The 17,045-nt window shown below is 39.3% G+C and overlaps 1 long non-coding RNA gene across 3 annotated transcripts in view; it reads left to right on the top strand.

The window, feature by feature from the left end:
• The window catches only part of LOC146317547 (uncharacterized), a 46,313-nt gene extending 30,381 nt beyond the window's left edge, over nucleotides 1–15,932 (top strand). For all 3 annotated transcript variants that reach the window (XR_014771701.1, XR_014771703.1, XR_014771702.1), the window contains exon 4: nucleotides 14,811–15,932. This is a non-coding gene — a long non-coding RNA (uncharacterized LOC146317547). The remainder of the gene's footprint in view (nucleotides 1–14,810) is intronic.
• Nucleotides 15,933–17,045: the final 1,113 nt, after the last annotated feature.

Genomic DNA, 17,045 nt, shown 5'->3' with positions numbered 1-17,045 from the left:
CATTATCTGCCCAGAGTATTACAGTACGTCTGTGCAGTCACCCATAGACAAAATATTCCTCTACCTCTAGATTTTTGGCCATGACTTGCGATTTCACTTTAATTTACAGCACAGTTCTGTTGCAATGTGTCCCTAATTAACCGCTAAAGTCTAATAAGGATCTAATGAAGAGCATAATATTTCTATTTTTTGTTTAATTTTATACAAAGTACAGCTTGTCAAGTCTTGCTAGTGTACTGTTAAGTGTGGCTGATCTGTCTTTAACTCTAAGAAGTGTTTGGAGGACGACAGGTTAATTAAAATGTTCTTGTAAAGCTCATTGAGTCGTAAGATGTCACTCAGATCCGAACATTTTGAACCACATGAGAGAGTTTCTCTGTATCTTTACATTTTCCACCGCAGAGAGCTCTGTTTGTGCGTGTGAATGGGCTGTATATGCTCGGCCTTGAGAGCGTTTGCCAGCGAGCAGCGGCAGTGTGCACCCTCAGCTCCCAAACTGCTGCCGTCGTCACAGCAATGCAGTGTGGTTGTTTCCATCCAGATGGGCACAGCTTCAGACAAAATGGCCGCCAGTCTTTCCCCTCTGCCAAAGATGGCGGGCGCATCTCTGTCCGTCTGCCATCTGTGCATCCGTTAACTGTTGTCGGATGCAAATCGAGGCTAATTGCATTTGCATAACCTCCAACCATCATGTCGTTGGCGTGCGCTGATAATTGCTCCTGTGAACGCGGCGTATAGCGGCGAGCAAGCAGGAGTGAAGGGATGTTTTAAAGTGTATTTGGTGGCATTTGTTTTTTCTCAACGCACCCCAAAATGTGCTTGATAGGTGTTCGATGCATGTGAGATCAAGAGCCCGGTCCTCCTGTGCCATATGGCATGTTAGCATGTGATTCCCTCGCATGCAAATCTGACACTGTACAAAAGATTAAGCCGAGCCCCTTTTTTTAAAATCAGATAGCGCCCTGTCACGCATGCACACTCACTCGCAGGAGTTTTTTTTACACACAGACATACATAATGCACCGATGAAAGCATTAAGCAAACAGAGAAGCTCAGACACGCACACAGACTCTAATTAAAAAGGGATCCATAGGCCCAACAAACTCCAGACAGACAGACCATAATAGTCTCATTTTCATGCACATTGGTGTCTGGTTACCATGGCACTGAACAAATCGTGGGGTGACTGATTTTGCTGGAGAAGGGCTGCACATGAAACATATAAATAGGTGGTGCAACAAAAAAAAAAATGACGTCTGAAGAACGATGGATTGTAGCTTTGAAGCGTCACATCAGTGCTGTTTCCCAGTTAGAGGAGAATGAGAGACAACTGAGCTGCTTCTCAACCTGAAAAATATTCAACATGCAGATCTCATAATAACGTCGGGAGCTGTTTATGTAGTAGTGTTGTATAAATGAATATCTCTCACGTTTGCTGCATTTGCGTCGTTTCGTGGTCGCATTTGATTGAGCAGGTCTTGTTTTTTTGGGTTAATTAATGCGATGAGAGTCGTCTGAGCGGCTGAGCAACAATGCCGCGCTCGCATTTGCATTCGCCCATCAAGGCAGCTGCTGTGCTTTGCTGTACAGTTAGGTCTACTGTGGGCAGCAAAATGGCGGTCACGCGAATCATAGGGGTCTGTCTGCTGCTGGTCGTGGGAGCTGAGGAGAGGAGAGTGAGGAGGAGGAGGAGGAGGAGGAGGTGGTGGTGGTGGGGGGGGTTTTGGGGCGTCTGGTTCGAGATGGAGAGGGTTGCGGGGTCTAGACTGTGGGGTGGGGGGTCGCTCATGAGGGGAAGATGGAGTTGAGGGGGGGTGTTAGTGGAGAGGTTATTATTTGAGGAGGGGGGGGCGTCTGGTTTTTAAGGAGGAACAATTAATGAGGGACTGGAGGGGAGGGGGGTAGTTTGTCTGCATTTGTGAACATGTGTCTGTGTCTCGGCCATTTGCATAGAGCGGCGAGGGCGTCCATATGCTGAGCGGCGGGGCAAATTCAGTCACAGTCTTTTGCACGCCTCTCAGGGTCTTTCTCTCACATGATCTGAGCGAGAGCCCGCCGAGCGTCGCACCCTTCCACATCAGGAACACGCTCTACCCCGTTTCTCACAATAACACTTAAACACGCTTGCTGTACTGGAGCCTCGTGTCAGTAGCATCACTGTTTCTGTCCGCTACGGCAGCCAATGCGGAGACGCAAAGCCGCTCTCAGCCAATGGCGGTCAGTAAAGAATCAGGAAGAGGAAGGAAAAGGCGAGGGGAGTCATGAGTTTACCCTTGATGTGCCGAGGAGGAGAGAATCAACAACACAGCAGGAGAAAGGATAGAGGGAAGAAGGGGAAGAACGACATTATTATTTCCTTATGAATGCAGATATTTTGGGTTGGTAAAGCCTCTTGAGCACAGAAGAATAATGAGATAATAAAGAAATAAAGGCAGAGGGTAGCGTCTTTGCAGATGCAGCCATCACCACACACTTCTAGCAGATCATAAGCGATAACGGAAAAAGATTATGTTCATATGAGTCTTTTTTTGTTTGGAAAATGCTTCCTATTATGCCTTTAATAGTTGACAATTAGCAGCTCTACAGTATAGTGCTTACTTTAAGGATTAGTGGCACCTAAAAATGAGTTTATGTTTATTTTTGCTTATTTATTAATATTTATTTTCTTAATTAATCAATTACTGTTTGGTCTATAAAAGGTAGAAAAGGATGAAAATGTCTCATTATTGTGTTGTTCTAGAGAAACCAGAAAATATTCACATTTAAGAAGCTTCAGGGAAATCAGGGAAGTTTTTCCTTTTTCTGACAAAAAAATCAGTAATTTCCCTCATATGCATTAAAACCAAGAAAATTTTAGGAGTAGAAATGTACAGATATTTGTGTTAAAATGTAGGGCGCAAAAGCAAAACGTCTGCAGAAAAATAAACACTCAACTAAAGCTGAAAGGTTTTGGGGCAACATATGATACCATCCAGACGTCCTTCTCAGGGACGTCCTGCTTAGACAACGCCAAGACACATTCTGCATGTTACAACAGCGTGACTTCATAGTAAAAGACTTTGGACACTAGACTGACCTGCCTGCGGTCCAGACCTGTCTCCCATTGAAAATGTGTGGTGCATTACGACGTGCAAAATACGACTACAGAGGCACCAGACTGTTGAGCAACTCAAGTCATATATCAAGCAAGAATGAGAAAGAATTTCACTTTCAAAACTTCAGCAATTAGCCTCCTCCCTTGCCTAAGAAAAGGTGATGTAACACGGTGGTAAACACGTCCCTGTCCCAACTTTTTTGAGATGTGTTGCAGGTATAAAATTCAGTATCAGTATATTTACAAAAAACAATAAAGTTAATCAGTTTGAACATTAAATATCTTGTTTTTTTTTTTTTTATTTTACACAACTTTTTGGACAAATCTTTAAAAAAAAAAAAAAGTCTCAAGCTGATTAATCGATAATGAAAATAGTTGACTAAAAAGACTAAAAAGGTCGCTGTTGCATTTTCTTTGTGCACCAGTCAGACACAGGTTCCCAGAATATTTACAGATCAATCTGAGGGAGATGAAGCGAAAGAGAAGCCTCCCCTCCGCTGAAAAGGAATAAAGTCATGAAGACGACGCGTTCGTCATGAGACCCCCAAAAAAAGTCAGACGGCCAGACACAGACACAATGCAGATGTCCATAATGTCCCCGTATGAATACGGCTGTGTTTAAAGTGTGCTCGTCTCTCGAGCTGGAGGTCTGAGCTCGGAGCGTGGGAATGTGAGGAGAACATATGCAGAACAGTCAGCCGCTGGCGAGACGGCCTTGCTAGCATGAATGCTGTCGTAGCAGGTGAAAGAGGACCCTAGAGTTCATGGGTCAAGGCCATGTGAAGGGGTCGTCTGGCTCATGAGTGTGTGTGTGTGTGTGTCGTCTGGGTCTTGTAGGATGCAAATGAAGTCGCCAGGCTGTTTGATAAGCACTGCTCTTCTATTGTTAGCTCGTGTCTGGTTGCTCAGAGAGGAGGACTAGACTGGGTGCAGACTTGGACAAGAGCTCCTTCATCATGTTGTAGTCGCAGCAGAATAACAGACAGGCAGATAGACAGGCAGCCTAAAGTCAGATCTCCCCTGCTGCTGAAAGTGTGATTGTGTTGTCTGGAAGCCTTTTTCTCCCCACATCTCTGCTTTCTGTGACATTTCTTCTCTGAGTGACACGCTGGTCTCGGGCTCTCTAGTGTGGTGCCTGTCTTTGTTTCTCTCTAGATTGATGGCAGCTTTGTACCAGGACTCCACATTTCCACGATGGCGGAAAGAGTGCACTGGTTTAAAGCGTATATTCAGATGCCCGATTTACAGCTTTACCCTCTGTGATCGCCGTCAAATCAAACTTGAAACCCTCATTAAGGGTTTTGTCAAAACTTCTCTCCTCTTTCATCTTAAAACGGAATGGTCACCATGCCACAGTTTTGAACTTTGATACAGTACTAGTATAAAAATGATTCTCAATACTTTTTCAATGCCATGGCAAAAAGAAAAAAGTGCTTGGCAGAAAAAATAGGATAATTTCTTCTTTTGACGTGCTGCAAAATGTCAGGCAGGACAGTAAAGACTGAACTGAGGTCTGAATGAGCACTTAGATCATTTTATTTATAGCTTTGAATCTTTCACTACTATAAAATCTTTGTATTTTATCGTTTTGAAACACACTGTATTGAAAAAATATCAATACTGAGCATAAATAAAGGAATAATCTGTATTTTGCTCATGTCAACAAATCCCACAAAAAGACCAGCAATTAATTAATTATTAATTGATCATATTAACAAATATTGGTAACGCTTTCCATGAAGACCAAATCTGTGTGCTGTGTCTGTGGCAGCTTTAAACAAGAGGCTGACTGTTGGGGCTTATAATACATTATGACTATCTACCAGGTCCATTTGAAAATTTGGCCTTTTAACAACCTTAATCTGGCCCCTTGATCACTTATAAATCTGTGATTTTATTTAAATAGCCTGCTTATATTCCAAATTTATGGGTGTTTACATTGTTTATTAGAAGATCGTTATTTTGTTAGTCGGCTAATGATCCTATTCATTGGTTTTGTCTGTTGTTAAGTACAAAAATACTTTTTTTTTTTTTTTTTTATTTCAGGCTGTTTAAACAGAGGTAACTTAGGCCAAACTGAATGGAAATAATATTCAATGTAACATTGTGTTTATTAAAACAAGCTATGTCTAATGTTGAATTAGAAAAGTGCTTCTGTACTTTTGTGCATAACTTTTCTTTTGCAGTTATAAAAAAAAATAATGTAACTGTCCAGTCCCCAACACTTTCCAAAAAGTAATGAATAATCCTCACCTATACTTACCTCAACAATCAACTGCAGTGAGGAGTCATCATTGGCTTTGTTATAACAGTCCAGTATCATAAGTTATCACTGGATGTTGTATATAACTAAAACATAGTTTATATGAATGCTCCCATAATGCACTGTAGGAAGAGTATTAAATTTTATTATTAAATATTATCAAATATTACACAGACTGTTTTCTTTATGACATAGACCTCCACTGTTTAACCCCCCAAAAGATCAATTACAAACAACAACATCACCTTCAGTGTTACTCTGGCTGGTGTGTTGCTTTCCTGTGATAAACGTGAGCAGTGAGGCATAATCTGTATTAATCCGCAACTGAAAATAGTCCCTCGTAAATGGTCTGTTTACTCCTCTTTGAGTAAAGCTTCTTAAAAACAACAGTGCCCAGCTTTTAAAGGAACTTACTTAGACTTTTTTTTTTTAAAGGAATCTATATATTTGTGTATATATTTACATCTTCAGGATGCTTGCATTTGAGTCAGAAATCAGCTAACTGTTGGTTTGGATTTGTTGACAGTAAGAGAAATATAGAATAATGTGAGACTTCTACCTTAATTATACAGTATTTAAACAGTTTTTTAACCATGCTGGAGACAGCTGGCTTTGTTTCCTGTCATAAGATCGTATACACTTTCCTGAGCAGCGTCGTGCATGCGAAATATTTCTTTTTGACACCTCCTGCAGTCGGAAAGAGCTGCCTGCGTAAAGGTGCATTACGTATGGTATCCCTTTAAGAGAGAAAGCATTACCTCATCAGGAGCTGTGTAAAGGAAGGAAGTGAGTGAATGGGTGAAGGAGCGCAGTGCTAACTCTCTGCACTCCTTTATGCCTGTGGGTGCAGGCTTCATTAGCTCTACAGAAAGGGACAGCTCCCTCCCAGTCCCCTCAATAGACCCATAGACCTGTCTCACTGGCACAGGCTCTACTCAGTGGGGAGGGTGTGTGTGTGTGTGTGTGTGTGTGTGTGTGTGTGCCTGTGGTATGCGTGCGTGTTTGCATGTGTGTTCCCGAACCATTCACACAGCACCAGGCCTCATAGTTTCTCACTCATGCCTAAAGGAAGCCTGGCATTGACACTTTTCTGAGACTCACGTCTCTCTCGCACTCTCTCTTTGTCCCGCGTTCTCTTGTTTTCTCTCACATGCTTTCCATTATTCCCCAGTTCACAATTTTTACCTCATTGTGTTTTCGCTCTCGGTCGCTTTATCTCTTTATGTCTCAGATCTCTCACAGAACTGGACATTCAGTAAAGGACCATATGCTGTACACGACTGTGCAGAGTTTTTTTTTTTTTTTAGGCTTATTTCCCTGGTTTTATCTAAACTTATGTAACAAACTCTTCTGATAATTCTCCACATTACTGGCTTTGTATGAAGTCTGTATTAAATCCATTTATATTTGAGATTAAAAAGTTTTACAGATCAATAGGGCTGCAAATAACGATTATTTTCATTATTGAACAATCTGTCAATCCTTTCTTAAATTAATAGATCAGTTTTTCGGTCCATAAAATGTCATAAAATTATGAAAAATTCCAAAATCATAAAAAGCTCCAAGGCACACTCTTTTTAAACAATTAAAATACCTAAATGCCATTACTGTCACAGCATGGTTTCTCTTTTAAGAGAGTTTTTTGTGATATTTTTGATACACATGAGCAGCCCAGACAAACTCAATTTAAGTACAAGAAGTATTCCAACCAAAATATCTTTTGGTAAAAAAAAAATGTTGTTCACTGTTTCCCAGATCTAATGGTGATGAGCTCAAATATCTAAATATCTTGTGTTGTCTACAACCCAAAGATATTTAGTTTACTGTAACAGAGGACTAAAGAAGCCAAATTTGAGAGGTTGAAGTTTCTTAGATTAATAATCGATTAATTTACTTATCATTGCGGCTGTACAGCTCAATTCTTTCTTTAAGAATAACTTGCACCTAAAAATTGAGTTTAGCTGCATTGCAAGGATTAAAAGACCAACTGAGCTCACAAATGAAGCATTGGAGAATCTGTTCTTCATCTTTCTGATAACTAGGACATAAATTTAGCACGCTGTTACTTACAGTAGTGAGATTCTCTTCAGATTCTATTCATAAATACCATTTTGCATTAATCTGCATGTTGTATTAAAGGGCTCTGAGTGAAAATGTATTAAACTCCTCTGTAAGCACTCAAATCTGATGCTAATGCAGGATTTCCCTGTTGTTTTATTGTTTTAGGACAGATGCACGTCTGCAGCAGGTTAGGATTAAAGGTAGAATCAGTAGAATATGTCTGAGCTGTTTTTTCAAGTGCGCCAGAAAGATAGTTGATTGTTGTGTCTCATTCCCAGGACGTCAAATACTGATGCTCTGGGTTGGTAAAGTGTCCAGACTACAGCAAAATAATAAGAAAATAAGGAAATAGAGGCAGATGGCAGGTCACTGCAGACACAGACGCCACCACACACTTCTAATAGGTCAAGCGATTATGGTGAAGGATTATGTTTATATGAGTCAATACATTTTTCAGGAAAATATTGTATAATAATCATATTAGGGTGAGGGATGACGTCCATATGGGGACTATTTCTCACAACCGTGCTGCTGTATGACGTTTCCCATCAGGCACTGTGTGCAGGCAGCTCTTCGGGGTCCTCGTCTAGTGGGGGGGGGGGAGACACGTGTATATAAGCAAAGGTGCTGGAAGGTGGCGGGCTACAGCAGAGACGATTAGCATGGGCAGCCGCCATCGTGCGCTCTGCTCATTGTTGTAGTGCTGCATTAATGAGCCCAGACAGTCTGTTCATGATACACACTCACACAGAGCGGCAGAACGAAACACACACAGCAACACACACCAGCATGCCGTTTCACTTTGTGTTCTTTTTATTCTGATTATTGAAATAAAGCTCAGGAGTAAAGCTTCTTTCTTTTTTTTATAGCTTTATAAATCATACAACAGACGTTTTTCACAGCAGCCATATTGATATGAAATAGTAAACACAGGTGTTTCCAGTGATGCTAATTAAGGTTCAGTTCCATTCAGGTAAAACAGAGTCGGGCTGCTGCTGTTCTGTCCAGGCATTTTGCCAGTTTTGCCATTTTGTCAACCTCACACAAATTGCAACATAAACAAACACGCTTGATTTTGTGTACTCAACATGTTCTGAGAGGAAAAAAAGTCTCAGGGAATCATAAGAAGAGAATTTTTTTTTTCTTTTTAGTGTAGGCTTTTTTTGATTAAACCAAATTACAACAGATGTTTATTCCTTATAAAAGTCTCATCTCTAACATATAAAAAGGTTTAAGAGCTCCAAGTGGTGGTTCAAAGGTGTTTTTGCTCCCTAAAATAATAATTTAAATCAACATCATTATATAAGAATACTTGTATACAGGGCAACATAAATTTTCATTAATCCAAACAAATGTTGGCATTGATTAACATAACAGAAACAGAACAGAATGATTTAAATATCACTTAAAATAGTGCTTTTATATTACTTTTAAATAAAATAAAATATTTGTGACTGCCAGACTGGCGTTAATCAACATAAATGTTGGCAATGATGAACATAAAGTTAAGCATCTTAGCTTTTAATTAAGACTCGTTTTCATTGCAAAATATTGCAAGAAAACGAACCCACTAAGTCATTTTGACCCACATCTGCACTGAAAGGTTAAGAATTTCCTTTTGCACATTCACAGTACTGCAACTCAGTGTCTCATGTAGAGGACACTTTCTGGTTGTTTGTGGACAGAAGTGAACCCTTTGTGTGGACATCAGACAAGAGGACGTGCAAAAATCTTTGAGTTTGAAAGAGTTTTTGTTGCAAACTGTGTCGTTGTGTGAAGCCTGTACTAAATGTGCATGTTGACTCACTGGAAAGGCTCTGCTACACTAAATGGAACAGGACCTTGATTGGAAACACCTGTGCTTACCCTATAATTTCATATTAATATGTCTGCTATGACAAAGGTCTATTATTTTGTCAAATCAAGTCAAACTGAAGTGTGGATATTTAGCAAACCTGCTGATGATTAGTTATCGCTTAATTACTGATTTCCAGTCGAGTCCGTGTCGTGTCTCTGGGGGGTTCAAAAACTCGGGTGAAAGTAGAGTGAGGCAAACTTTATTAAAACCCGGGGAGGAAAGCGAGCTTTGACTCAGAAATAGAAGCCTTGATAGTGAAAGAGAGAGAGGAGGAGAGACATAGAGAAACAGTGTGTGTGAGGGAGAGAGAGAGAGAGTGACAGAGAAGGAGGAATGAGAGTACAACACTGTGGCCTGGTTTGTGGTTCCAGAGGGATAGAGACACTTTCGAATTTCCCCTGCAAAACGAGATAGGATGAGCTCTTTTAACACACACACACACACCTACACACACGCACATATACACAAACACACACACACAAATATACACACGCACGCGCACACACCTTGTTCACTCCTTCTAAGTGAGCCAGGACTAGATTCATGCAGCTTTGTTGTTGAGGCAGCAGGAAACTTATTGCCCCAGATTTAAGCGAACCTCCTTCACATATGCAGCAGTCAACTGTTAGCACACTTCAGCTGAATCCAGACCACTTTAAAAGAGTAACATGTTAAACCCTGGCGTTCAGAAATGAGCGCTGTAGTCCGAATAACAAGTTGGATATTATTAGGTTGAATCCCCGTTCAGTCCCTAAAGGAAGTTGTAACAGTCCCCATGAATTCTGCACGACTTTGCAGTTTTGTCCAATCATTGCAACGTCTCTGCAGACTCAACCAATCATAGCCTCTCACATGTTCCTCCAACAGTAGCACTGCCCTGTGCAGACTCTATACATGTATGTCTCAATGAGTAGACTCAACGTTTTAATATTTACTGTTTTTGTATGTATTTTATTTTTTATTTTGTCACCAGTACTGAAAAGAACAAAAGGTTTGTCACTGTTATTGACCTTTCTCAGTGCTCTGTGCATTGATAAAAGTGTTGTTTTGACTGATTTGGAGCTCTAAAAAGATTTTGCTTCATTCTGGAATAGTTCTGCATGTACAAATAAAGCGTTTGCATATTTTGTTAGATTTTTTTTGTAAGCCTGAGCCTCTTTTGTAAGGTTACACTGAACGCTCAGAACAGAGCGCAGCCTTATTCTCCCTGGAGCAAACTGCCTTTGATTTTGAACTTTTTTTACTTTTTTCAATCCTTGCATCTGCAATTTCATTGCAAAAAAAAAAAGGCCTAAAAACAGCGCAATATGCGTCACAGTTTTTTTTTTTTTTTTTTTTGGAAAAGCTGCTTTAAAATCAGGCCGTTTAGGCTGCAACAATTCCAAAACCTCGTGTTGACTCGAAACTCAGTAGGAGTTGGAGTTCATTGACTCTCTGCCTGCCAGACTCCCATTAACAATTTAATTGTTATAGACATCTACTCCTTCTGAAAGATTATTAATTATTTCTTGGGACTCAGAAATAGACATTTACTCATGAAGTGAACATTCGGCATTAATGTTAACTCTAATAAACATGAAACGAAATGGGATTTTCAGAGGAGAGCGTTCTGGCTGTAGCCTGTTTTCTTGATCACTTTATGATTTAATGCAGTGAATATATTACAGATTTCTTCTTCGTAACTCAGATCATAACTTTGTCCGTGTTTTTGTCATTTCTGCATCACTTCTTGTCACAAACATCCAGTAAAACTCGTGCGTGTGTGTATGTAACAGACAGCCTGACCTCTGACCTTGTCCTGCTGTGAAGCTTTCATTCCCATAGGCTGGGGGCTGTGGTCGTCTCTGTCCACACACACACACACACACACACACACACACACACACACACACACACACACACACACACACTGTTGGCTCTATTGGTATAGCTGTCGCTCGGCCACCCATTCAGGGCTCAGTCACGGCCACTTAGAGCGCAGCAGACTCAGGGATTCAGACGAGCTGTGATCCAATGACATGTATTTATAATGAGGGGGCTGCGGGGACGTCTTTGTTGGACGGACACAATGTCAGCATAAGAGTGTGTGTGTGTGTGTGTGTGTGTGTGTGTGTGTGTGTTGGGTTGGGGGGGGTTAAATACAGAAAGAAGGGAAGTGGAGGGAGAGAGTCCGACACACAAACACCCTCCTCACAGACACAAATTCAGGCTTTCTCTGCGTCTATTTTACACCTCTCACACTCTCCCAACTCTTTCACACACTCATACTTTCTTTCTCTGTCTTGCCTTCTTGATCCGTAGAAAAAGATTTACCTCGTTACCATGAGAATATCATCTAAAGACCGACCTTGTCGAGTGGAAGAGAGGAGGAATTTAGTGGACGGTCTGCTCTCTGTGTTGGAAAAGTTACAGTAGTTATAATCAGAAAAGTTAAAGTCCCGTCAAAGCAGGTTTCAAGTCCTTTCTCCATCTCCCAAGTCACATCTCAAGTCTTTACGGGAAACTGTCTTTCAGGCCTCTGATTGCTGACTTTTAAAGTGACTCAGCATTTGAGCATACTGCACTGTGGAGCTGCAGAGATGCTCCGGCCTACGAAGAAAGAAAACATGTTTGTTTGGTACAGACCCCAACAACTGTCATATTATAATGATTTTATTGTAATGATCTTTTTTTTTCAATATCCGTCAAAATAATCGCAATGTATTTTTTCTTTTTTTTTTTTTACCATAACATGATTGCTGACTATTATAATGAGTCAGCATTTTAACATTTTCCTGTCAAAGTCCTTTCAAGTCCTTTAAATGAACCGACTAAATAATTTAACCTCTGTAGCAGAGGACCGCCTGCTTTTTTTGTTCTGTTTTGTTAAAACTTTTCCTATTAAAAGCTTTTGTTCTGACAAGTCAAGTCAAAATCTCAAGTTTACAGCTCTGATTCAAATCCGTTTTGGATAAATCAAGGACATCAACTCTGGCACAACTCTTCTCCAATAAATCAGGCTTTATTCGCCGAATGTCTTCAGATATCTCGTCCTCGTCAGGGTGGCGTCTTTCCTCATGTACAGTCCATTGATCAGTCATGTTTATTTATTTGTGGGTTTATTTGAGAGATACACACAGACGAACTGAAGACAGCCAACCGATACGTCTCAGGAGACTCCTGATTTTTATTGCCCTCTTCCTGTTTCCTCCTGAGATCACAATTCTCTTCTGTTTCTCCTCATTTATGACAAATTCTTACTCTTTTCCTTTTCATTATCACGACCTGTGTCTGGCACTGTGCGGTGTGTATAAGCCCTATACAGCTTTTAAGAAAAGGGACATGCATTTTCTAAAATCTGCCACATCGGTTTTCTTTTAGAGGCAGGGTAAAAAAAAATGAATGAATGAAAGAAAACTGATGAATTTTAGTTTATGGCAGAGATTTCCGCAAGGTCATATCAGAGCAGCGACTTATTCTTTATTCTTTCCAAAGAATTGAAAGCAAAATTAAAAGTAATTCACATAAAATGCTGTTGCTGTGTAGTTTTTGTTATTTTCGTTCTGTAAAAGTCACCAACATGAAAGAAAGTCTCTGAAATTCAATGGTTCAATTCATGGTTACAAATCCAACATATTCTGAGATCTCTTTACCAGTGCGTTAAAAGATGGTGAACTGAAAGTTTAATGAACTTGCCAACAATACAACTACAGCATTCATTTGCATGTTGTAAAACCTCAATCGAGCTAAAGTTCATTAATTCTTTCTCAAACTCGGTCAGATCCGTGCGGGGAATCTCAAGTTTTATTGATCTGTGATTGTTGTTAAAATACCCACCAGCTGTTTTGTGACATATAAATCACCGTGGATACTAAGTTTAGAAAACCAGAGCTGCAACAATTGGTTGATTAATCAATTAGTTGATCCAAAGAAAATTAGCTGCATGATTAATTTATGATTGATTAATCATTTCGGTTATTCTTCAAACAAAAATGTCTGGTTTTAAACGTGAGGATTTGTTGCTTTTCTTTGTCATTTATGACAGTAAATGAAGAGTCTTTAAGTTTTGGACTGCTGGTGGGACACAAGAAGACAATTTGAAGACGTCACTTTGGGCCCTAGGAAATTCAGTGAGCATTTTTCACTTTAGATAGAAAACGATTAATCAGTTAACTGTGAAAACAATCAGCAGATTAATTGATAATGAAAATAATCATTAGTTGCAGCCCTAAAAACGCCATCATCTTTTTAAAAATGCTTTTAATGTTGCCTCGAAAGGCATGAAGTTCAAATTTTGAAGGACCTGCATTAAATAAAGCTCACGCTCTTCTGCGCTGCCCTGTTCTTCATGTTAGAAAAATCAAAAGTATTTTTGTGAGTGAGGAGACAGACATTCAGTTTCGACAGAAATATGCTAAATCCTGTAGTTATTTTAGGATTTTTAGGACAGAGGAAGGAAGGAATAATCTGCTAAAATAAGTCATGCTGGAAATGATCCATCACACTTCCTCTGACCTGCTGTATTTATTTGGCTCATATCCTTATTTTTGTCGCTGTTACATCATTTTAAGGGTCTCAGTAGTCTTCTTACGGCTCCAACTCACTCCTGCTTTTATTGAAATCATAAAAACTTTTATATTTAACTGTATTACCCTCTGAGCAACTTGCTGTCTGTGTGTTGAAAGGTGTGTGGTGTGGAGACAGGACTGCAGGCCCCCCTCTGCATACATTATCCAGTTGTTGGGACAGCGTGGGCAGAAGAAGAGCCCTGGAGAGCCCTACAGGCTGTGGAAGGCCCCTCATAATTGCCCCAATGTCTGAAACACTGCATCTATCCAGGGACTGTAGTCTGGCTCTGATCTCCTCAATCACAACCACCTCCACCTCCTCACGGCCCACACACACCTTGATTTTTACTCCTCATCGCTCTCCACTGTGTGTGCATTAATAGAAATAAGAAAGTGGAATTTAAAACCCATGAGCCTGAAGTCATTCTAGGTTTTATAGAAGATTTTGTCGAATAATAAGAACATAATAACGTCCCTGCGTGGTTTTCGTTTATTATCATGATTAAAGTCTGGACAAATTAGGATTAAGTCCCTTATCTTCTTCTGCTGGTTGGATCCTTATCTTGTTCAGTCATGACGGTGCAAAACCAGACAGCTGAAGTGTGTCTGCTTCCTGTGTGCATGTGTCTTTTCCCTCAGGCATAATCGCGGGGTTCCCCACTGACTGCGTGTCCTCTTGACGCTCCAGACTTTAGGGGTCAGAGGTGGACGAGTGTAGACTCAGACACAGACAGATATTGGTAGTCATGAGCAGGGAGTCCCCTCCGTGTCTCTGCTCCCCCTCTCAACCCCAGTTTTTCGGGCCAAAACTGCTGCGTCAGTCCTGTGACGTGACGCACAGGCGCGATTATTCGCTGTGAAACCTCGGGTGAAGGTTTATCTAACGGGCCTTTATGATCATGACGGTTTTGTGACGTTTTTTTTTTTATTATTATTCCGTGGCCCAATCCTGTCACTAATTTCCTTTTTCTTCTTGTGTCTCTGCAGATTGGTGACGCTGTGGGAAAAATCACTGATTGGCTGAACAACTTTTGGCTAAAGGAAGAGGATTTCACTGTATGATTGAAGACTCTGACACAGACACACTGTTATGGACCAGGGTGACCTGAAGTCCTGATTATTTTTCTTGATTAATCGATTAGTTGTTTGGTCCAAAAAATGTTGATCAGTGTTTCTCAAAGCCCATGATGACGTCCTCAAATGTCTTGTTTTGTCCACAACCCAAAAATATTCGGTTTACTGTCATGAAGGAGAAAAGAAACCGTAGAATATTCACATTTAAGAAGGTGGAATCAGAGAATTTTGACTCAAACTAATTAATTGATTATCATTATTGTTGGTGATTACTTTAATAGTCGATTATTGTTTGATCAATCAGATCTAATCCCAGTTACAAGCAGTTGTCCCAAATCCCAAATTCTGTACTTTTTAATTCCAAATATTAACGATTATAGTAATAGATAACACAGAAAACACATGAATTTGTGAAAATACTCAATACAATACAAATCAGTTATGTTGGCTATAATTCCTGCTTTTAGTTATTGAAAATGTTTATTTTTTCTGAAATAAGACAGAGTATTATTGATGTTTATTCACCTGTCTGTTGCACTGATTAGGCTGTCATAGATAATAACTGTTAATGTCATTTGACCTGTTTAAACCAGATGACAGAGAGTGCAGCCGCCACTTCAGGAGGAATTTGTGATAAAAAAAAAAAAATCTAAAACAATGTATAGACTCATATAAGCATAATTTCCTTTCAGTCATCACTTGACCCACTGGAAGTGTGTGCTGGTGTCTGCATCTCCCTGTATTTCCTTATTTTTCTCATTATTTTGCTGTGCTCAGGACACTTCATCAACCCAAAACGTCAGTATTTGACATCCTGGTATCTGTCTGGTGCATTTTTACAAACAGCTCGGGCAAATCCTACTGATTCTACCATTAATGACAAACATATAACTGCTGAAAAGATTTTTAAAATAAATACAACACACCCGTCACCTGTGTCGGGACACTGCTTCATATCGTCTTCAGAATCTGTAACTGATCTTTATAACATTAAAATGATGTTATTCTGAATTATTTTATTCCTTCTGACATGACATGAGTCACTCTATCATGCACACACTACTTTTCCTCCAAACTCGCACTGAAACACTAAATCTGGACCAAATCCAAGATTAAAAAAAAAAACACTGACAAAGAGAGAAACTTAAAACATCAGATACAATTTTCTGTTTCCACCAGCTGTGCCTTAACATGTATTTTAAACAACACGTGCATTACATGCATAAATATTATTTATTAAGAATTAATATATTAAAATATGCAACCCCAGGTTCAGAAAAGTTGTGACACTGTGTAAAATAAAAATACAATGCAATCAAATTCAGAATGTGAGTATATTTGCAGAAAACAGTGAAGTTTATCAGTTTTAACATTAAATATCTTGTGTTTGTTTTCAATTGAATAAAGGTCAAACAAAGTTACAGATTATTGCATTCTGTTTATATTAACTTTTTACAAATGGCATCCATCTTTTTTTTTAATCGGGGTTGTATTAAAATGAAAATGAATATTGTATTTTATTTTTCTAAATATTTTAATGTTGATACAAACTTATATAAAGTGATCTGTGAGTGTTACCTCCAGGTTCATATGTTGAAAATGATCCTGTTGTGTCTTCTTGAAAATCTGTAAGAAGTTTTTTTTTTTTCAAAGTCATTGAAGTGTATTAAGTTTTTTTTTAAATCTTGTTTTTTTTGGGGGGGGGTTTGTGCTTGAAGTCATACTCGATGTCAAGGTTGAATCAGCTGAAAAATACCTCTGAGTGTTTTCCTCTCCGAGTGTCATTGAATCTTTGCTGTGTCAATAAAGAGAAGATTGGCTTTGACATATTTCTCCTGTGAATTTATTCTGTTGATATACTAACGAATTTTCAGTAAGCACTTTAATGAATAAATGTAATTTAAAAAATGGAAAATGTTTAATAGTGTATCCTATTAAATTAATTTAGGTCATGCAGTGTAATTTAGGAGTGGAAACTATAAAAAAAAAAAAAAAAAAAAAAAGAAAAATTTCAAACAAAAATAAACATGGCTAAGACTTCTGCTATATAATAAATTTATTTGAATGGATTTCAAATGGGAAATAAATAAATAATCATCTATTAGTTCACAGGCCTAAACCAGCTAACTAAGCTACTGTACAGGCCAG

This window comes from Lutjanus erythropterus, chromosome 12, assembly GCF_056507025.1.
Source record: "Lutjanus erythropterus isolate fLutEry1 chromosome 12, fLutEry1.hap2, whole genome shotgun sequence".
Classification (NCBI taxonomy): domain Eukaryota; kingdom Metazoa; phylum Chordata; class Actinopteri; order Lutjaniformes; family Lutjanidae; genus Lutjanus; species Lutjanus erythropterus.
The sequence above is the reverse complement of the archived record's forward strand: the minus strand, read 5'-3'. Positions and strand labels throughout refer to the sequence as shown.